The sequence below is a fragment of the Lissotriton helveticus genome, chromosome 7 (genome assembly GCF_964261635.1).
Source record: "Lissotriton helveticus chromosome 7, aLisHel1.1, whole genome shotgun sequence".
Lineage (NCBI taxonomy): Eukaryota > Metazoa > Chordata > Amphibia > Caudata > Salamandridae > Lissotriton > Lissotriton helveticus.
In genome coordinates, this window is record NC_136068.1 from 595,796,601 (window position 1) to 595,804,067 (window position 7,467).

The following is a 7,467-nucleotide window of genomic DNA, read 5'->3' on the forward strand; positions in this document are numbered from 1 at the left end:
AAGTAACATTTACATGTGTATTTATTATTAATTTTGTTGTCTTATTGTAGTAATTCTGCATAAAAGTAGTAAGTGTATAGTAGTGAGTGCAGAGTTGTGAGTGCAAAGTTGTGTGTGCGAAGTGGTGAGTGCAGAGTGGTGAGTGCATATTTGTAAATGCAGGGTTGTAAATGCAGAGTTGTAAGTGCAGAGCTGTCAGTGCAGAGTACTGAATGCAGAATTGTGAGTGCAAACTTGTGATTGCAGAGTAGTAAGTGCAGAGTAGTGAGTGTGCAGTGTAGTGAGTGCAGAATAGTGAGTGCAGAGTAGTGAGTGCAGAGTATAGACTGCAGAGTGTAGAGTGCAGAGTGAGTGTGCAGAGTAGTGAGTGCAGAGTGAGTGTGCAGAGTAGTGACTGTAGAGTAGTGAGTGTAGAGTGTAGAGTAGTAAGTGTGAGTGCAGAGTGTAGAATAATGAGTGTAATCTGTGAGTGTAGAGTGTGGGTGCAGAGTGGTGAGTACAGTATAATGAGTGAAGAGTAGTAAGTGTAGAGTGTAGAGTAGTGTTTGCAGAGGAGTGAATGCAAAGTAGTGATTACAGAGTAGTGAGTATAAAGTGTGAGTACAGAGTAATGAGTGCAAATTAGTGATTGCAGAGTAGTGAGTGCAGAGTAATGAGTGCAGAGTGGAGAGTAGTGAGTGCAGAGTAGTGAGTGCCGAGTGCAGAGTGGTGAGTGAAGAGTGGTGAGTGCAGAGTAGTGAGTGCAGAGTAGTGAGTGCAGTATAGTGAGTGCAGAGTAGTGAGTGCAGAGTAGTGAGTGCAGAGTAGTGAGTGCAGAATAGTGAGTACAAAGTGTGAGTGCATAGTAGTAAGTGCAAAATAGTGGCTGCAGAGTAGTGAATGTAGAGTGCAGAGTAGTGGGTGTAGAGTGCAGAGTAGTAAGTGTAGAGTGCAGAGCAGTTAGTGCAGAGTAGTCAGTGCAGAGAAGTCAGTGCTGAGTAGTCAGTACAGAGTAGTGAGTGCAGAGTAGTAAATGCAGAGTTTGAGTAGAGAGTGTAAGTGTAGAGTATGAGTGTAGAGTATGAGTGTAGAGTTTGAGTGCAGTGTGTGAGTGGAAAGTAGTGAGTGTAGAGTGCAGAGTAGTGAGTGTAGAGTGTAGAGTAGCGAGTGCAGAGTAGCGAGTGTAGAGTAGCAAGTGCAGAGTAGCGAGTGCAGAGTAGCAAGTGCAGAGTAGCAAGTGCAGAGTAGCAAGTGCAGAGTAGTGAGTGCAGAGTAGTGAGTGCAGAGTAGTGAGTGCAGAGTAGTGAGTGCAGAGTAGTGAGTGCAGAGTAGTGAGTGCAGAGTAGTGAGTGAAGAGTAGTGAGTGCAGAGTAGTGAGTGCAGAGTAGTGAGTGCAGAGTGTGAGTACAGAGTGCAGAGTGTGAGTGTAGAGTGCAGAGTGAGTATTCAGAGTAGTGAGTGCAGAGTGAGTGTGCAGAGTAGTGACTGCAGAGTAGTGAGTGTAGAGTGCAGAGTAGTGAGTGTGAGTGTAGAGTGCACAGTAGTGATTGTAAAGTGTGAGTGTAGAGTGTGAGTGCAGACTGGTGAGTGCAGTATAGTGAGTGCAGATTAGTGAGTGTAGAGTGCAGAGTAGTGAGTGCAGAGTAGTAAGTGCAGAATAGTGAATGCTGAGTAGTTAGTGCAGAGTAGTTAGTGCAGAGTAGTGAGTGCAGTGTAATGAGTGCAGAGTAGTGAGTACACAGTAGTTAGTGTAGAGTGCAGAGTAGTGATTGCAGAATGTAGAGTAGTGAGTGCAGAGTGGTGATTGTAGAGTGCAGAGTGGTGAGTGTAGAGTAGCGAGTGCAGTATAATCAGTGCAGAATGGCGAGTGTAGAGTAGCGAGTGCAGTATAATGAGTGTATAGTAGTGAGTATAGAAAGCAGAGTAATGAGTGCAGAGTAATGAGTGCAGAGTAGTGAGTGCAGAGTGTGAGTGCAGAGTGTGAGTGTAGAGTAGTAAGTGCAAAGTAGTGACTCCTGAGTAGTGAGTGTAGAGTGCAGAGTAGTAAGTGTAGAATGCAAAGTAATGAGTGAAGAGCGCTAGGTAGTTAGTGCAGAGTAGTCAGTGCAGAGTAGTGAGTCGAGATTAGTGAGTGCATAGTTTGAGTGCAGAGTAGAAGTGCAAACTATGAGTGCAAAGCATGAGTGCAGAGTAGTGAGTGTAGAGTGCAGAGTAGCAAGTGCAGAGTGTAGAGTAGCGAGTGCAGAGTAGCAAGTGTAGAGCAGCGAGTGCAGAGTAGCGAGTGCAGAGTAGCAAGCCTAGTAGTGAATGCATTGTAGTGAGTGTTGAGTAGTGAGTTTAGAGTGTAGAGTAGTGAGTTTAGAGTGTAGAGTAGTGAGTGTAGAGTAGTGAGTGCAGAGTGCAGAGTAGTGAGTGCAGAGTGCAGAGTAGCGAGTGCAGAGTGTAGAGTAGCGATTTTAGAGTAGCGATTGCAGAGTAGCGATTGCAGAGTAGCGAGTGCAGAGTATCGAGTGCAGAGTATCGAGTGCAGAGTATCGAGTGCAGAGTAGCGAGTGCAGAGTGTGTGTGCAGAGTGCAGAGTAGTGAGTGCAGAGTAGTGAGTGCAGAGTAGTGAGTGCAGAGTAGTGAGTGCAGAGTAGTGAGTGCAGAGTAGTAAGTGCGGAGTAGTAAATGATGGTGCAGAGTACTAAGTGGAAAGTATTGAGTGTAAAGTGCGAGTGCAAAGTGTGAGTGCAGAGTTGTGAGTGCGGAGCTGTGAATGCAGAGTTGTGAGTGCAGAATGGTGATTGCAAAATTGTGAATGCATAATTGTGAGTGTAGAATGGTGAGTGCAGCATGGTAAGTGCAGAGTGGTGAGTGCAGAGTAGTGAGTGCTGAGTGCCTGTTTCAGAGAGAGCAGAGTATGCTTGTGCGCTTACGGAGTGCACTGATATACAGCAGTGAAAACAATAAACAACTGAACATGTGGGAGCTACATTGAGGCAGGCAGTCCTCTGTAAAGAGAGCAGCAAGAAGGGAACGCCTCAACTAATTTAGTGCAGCTTTTCACAACCTACTGTACGATTACAATACAGGGCAAAGGGCAGAGCCATGTTTTTTTGCATTATGCAAGGTGAACACTGTGTGTATGTAGAGTTAGCAGTGTGTAAGCATGCAGACTGAGCAGTGTGTGAGCATGCAGTTGACAGTGTGTGAGTGTGCAAGGTGAACATTGTGTGAGCGTGTTAGGTGGTATAGACATGTGGTACCATGTAAATAGGTCTCGCAGCATTAACCACTTGCATTCTAATGACAAGGTGAACTCGTCATGATGCACAGTTAAGCTGTGCTCATGACAAGGTCAACTCGTCATGTATAATGGGATTCATAAATATGCCGCACAGGAGGGGAAAACCCCTTAGCAGCCAAGTGGTTAAAGTTTGAGTTACTGGCATTGTGAATGACAATGCTTTGCATACATTTTTCTTTTTTAATTTGCAATTAGTATATAAACATTGTTTGTGAATGGTTAGCTGTCGCTTATGCTAAGCAAAGTTGGCAGTAATATAGAGTGCTAGTACAGCGCGCTCTTTTATTACTATTACAGTTAACATAATGAATGTTAATGCAGCTCTGCGGTGCAGTGCATTGGGCCTCATCGCCAATATTACAGTTAAAGTAACGGATGAATGGCAATATTAATGTTGCTCTTCAAGATTCAAGGGTGTACAGTGTCAGGCTCAGTCTTCCTGTGTCTTCGGGATTGTGCTGAAGATAAATGGGTTCCACCTCCTGACGTCCCCGGTGTCTGAGATTACATATACAGAGCACCAGGATAGTCAAGCGAGGGAGGGAAAGGAAGGGGACAGCGGGGAGGGAGATCTATAACAACAATAACAAATGCACTCAATACACAAACCACCAGAATGAACATGTATCACTTAAATTCTCTTCCTCTACCTCATGAGACAACTTGGAATATTTCCTACCTGAAAAGGAAAATTTTGTAGCTTTGTACATAGAAGAGATAAGGAGACCTCAGGAGATATCAGACCTCTAGAAAGAGACAACAACCATTAAGTGACATTGTATTCTTGGTGTAAACATGTATCGTGAAGTGCGCCACAACCTACCAACACATGAGATGCAATGTTCTTAGGACTGATCCCCTGTAAATTCCCAGTGAATCTCTCTTCTATTGGTGAGACAAAAAGAACAAGTTGCGGAGAAAAGAAAACAGGTAAGCACAGCAAGAAACGGTAATAATCCTTTAGCGTTTCTGTACCCTTGTGAACATCTCATAAATCAACTCTGATTAGTCTGTGAAGTCCTTCATCCATATGACACAGTTCTATTGTTTCCTTGGTGTTTGGCGTGTTCAGCTTGTACTCCCAATGCCAACAGTAATCCCCGCACAATGAACCCAAAATCTCGTGTTACTTCACACGATAATAGAGTTCAGTTCTCGTGTTATACCACACGATTATAAATCAATTGCCACCGATAACAAAGCCTGGGAACTCCGTTCCGAATTGAATACAGTCAACAGGAAAACGCTTCCGATCACCGGAGACAGAAAACAGAACTGGTAGCAAAACCAGCAACACCTGAAGAGCAGCGAATCTATGCAACTCTTTACCACAGCTTGAATCGAGTACAACAAGCAATCAGCGACCTCGGGGTACCGGGGAGGAAGTGCACAGCTACACAGCACTTACCCCGACACTGAAGTCCGTAGAATCACCAGCAACGGCAAGAATATTCGGCAATGCCGGGTCCCGCTGTTCCGTATTTGTTTCCTGGTCACGTGACAGCGTAACACGTCGCTCACGTCCCGGGCATGATGGGAAATGTAGTTCCATGCCCTGGACGTAGGAAACCAAGACAAGCAAGGTCAGCGTAACAATTATAAACAGCGAACTGTGACAGTACATACCCCTTCACGAGGAACGCTGACCAGTACCTGGTTTACCTGGATTCATACGGTGGAATTTCGCCACCAAACGAAGGGCATGAACCGCCCCCGCAGGTTCCCATGAGTTCTCCTCAGGTCCATAACCCTTCCAAGAAATCAAATAGTGTACCCGACCCCTCACCCTCTTGGAATCCAGCACTCTCTGTACCTCATACTCCTGCTCATGGTGTACCCACACTGGCGAAGGAGACCGCCGAACAGGACAAAGTGAGGGCTTCAGGAGGGACACATGGAAAACCGGGTGAATCTTGAGATGCGTCGGCAACTGTAGTTTCACCGCTACAGGGTTGACATGCTTTATCACCCGATATGGGCCGATGAACCGGGGATTAAATACACTATGTTTTTTAAACCTAATGTACCTGGTGGATAACCACATCCTCTCCCCCTTCTTGTACACAGGGCATGGACGTCTACGCTTGTCTGCTTGGATCTTGTTCCTAGTCTTGGCTCGCAAGAGATTCGAGCGTGTGGCAAGAAGGATCTTGCGGACACGCAACAATCTGTCCCTGACGTCTGGCAATTGAGTGTTGGTACTGGGAATCAACAGTGGGTTGAACCTAGGATGGTGACCATAAGAACAGAAAAAAGGGGTGTGTAGTGTGGAGGAATGTTGCGTGCTATTGTATGCTATCTCCGCCACCCACAACCAATCCACCCAGGCATCGGTGTTGTCTTGCACATAACAACGCAGATATTGTTTAAGCGTTTGGTTCAGCCGCTCTGTTTGCCCATCAGTTTGGGGGTGAAAACTGGTAGAAAGGGAAGAGGAAATCTGCCATTCTGCACACCATGTTTTCCATAAACGAGCCGTGAACTGAGCCGCCCTATCAGAGACTATAACCCTGGGGAGACCATGTAGTCGCACGACATGTACAAGAAGGAGATGCGCCAATTGCCCTGCAGTGGGAACTTGATTACAGGCAATAAAATGTCCCATTTTAGTGAGTTAATCTATAACCACTATAATGGCCGTTTTTCCCTGGTCTTTGGGGAGGCCCACAATGAAGTCCACAGAGAATCTTTCCCACGGCAAATCAGGAGTGGGCATAGGTTGTAACAATCCTTGAGGTTGCTGCCTATCCGATTTCATTTGAGCGCATTTCACACATTTCTTCACCCATTCCTGCACATCAGGACGTATGGAGGGCCACCAGAACTGTCTTAAGGCCTTTTCCAATGTTTTTGCATACCCTGTATGTCCCGCACAAGGAGTATCATGACACCATGAAAACACGACCTTCCGTAAAGCTATGGTGGGGACCAACACCTGTGGCCCTTTTATAGGTACTCCATGTTTCAACTTCCACTCCTTGTGATGTCTCAACCAAGTTCTCCAAGTACAGGTTTGGACTCCTGATTTCACTCGTTCTAGGAAATCATCCGTCTGTGTTGCGCACAAAACATTAGAGGGGTTGATTATGGCTCTCTCCGGGGTCACAGCGTGCAAAGTTGGATTTTCTTGACGCGTTAAGGCATCCGCCTTCTTGTTGTTTACCCCCGGCCTGTAGGTCAGCTTGAAATGGAATTCTTCGAAGAACAGCATCCACCGCAATTGCCGAGGTGTGAGATGGCGGGCAGATCGCATATATTGTAAATTGCGATGATCCGTGTAGACAATCACCTGATGGCGAGCACCCATGAGCCAATGCCGCCATTCTAGGAACGCATCTCGTATGGCCAAGAGCTCTTTTTCAGCGATCGTGTAGTTCATCTCAGCCGGTTTCAGTTTTCTGGACATAAAAGCAATAGGGTGAAGTTGTTCGGTCGTGTCATTCCTCTGGGATATTACTGCTCCCAATGCTACTTCAGATGCGTCAGCTTCCACCAAAAAAGGCAAGTCTGGGTCTGCATGAACAAGGACGGGAGCCGAAGAAAACGCCTTCTTCAATTGAATGAAAGCGTCCTGTGCTTGTTCGTTCCATTCAAACGGAGTGTTTTTCCTAGTAAGACGAGTCAACAGGGTAACCATCTCAGAGAAACCCCGAATGAATCTGCGATAAAAATTGGCAAAGCCAAGCAGACTTTGAATGTCCTTAACGTTTTCAGGGCGAGGCCAGTTCTTCACTGCCTGGACTTTCCTTTCGGCCATAACCTGACCAGACGGTGTTAACATAACTCCCAGAAATTCCACTGTGGTCACATGGAATTCACACTTGGTGATTTTACAATACAACCGATGTTTCTGGAGAGAGTATAAAGTTCTTTTAACGTGCTCCACATGTTCATCCGTGTTGTTAGAGTAGATCAAAATGTCGTCAATATAGACGACAACGTATTGGTCCAGATGTTCCCTCAATACTTCGTTCAAGAAAAACTGAAAAGCGGCTGGGGCATTGCAAAGCCCAAAGGGCATCACCAAATATTCAAAGAGCCCAAACCGCGTCTTAAATGCAGTTTTCCATTCGTCCCCTTTTTTGATACGAACGAGGTGGTAGGCACCCCTCAAGTCAAGTTTGGTGTATATTTTGGCCTGACGCACTTGTTCCAGTAGCACCGGGATCAAGGGTAACGGATACTGGTTTCTCACCGTT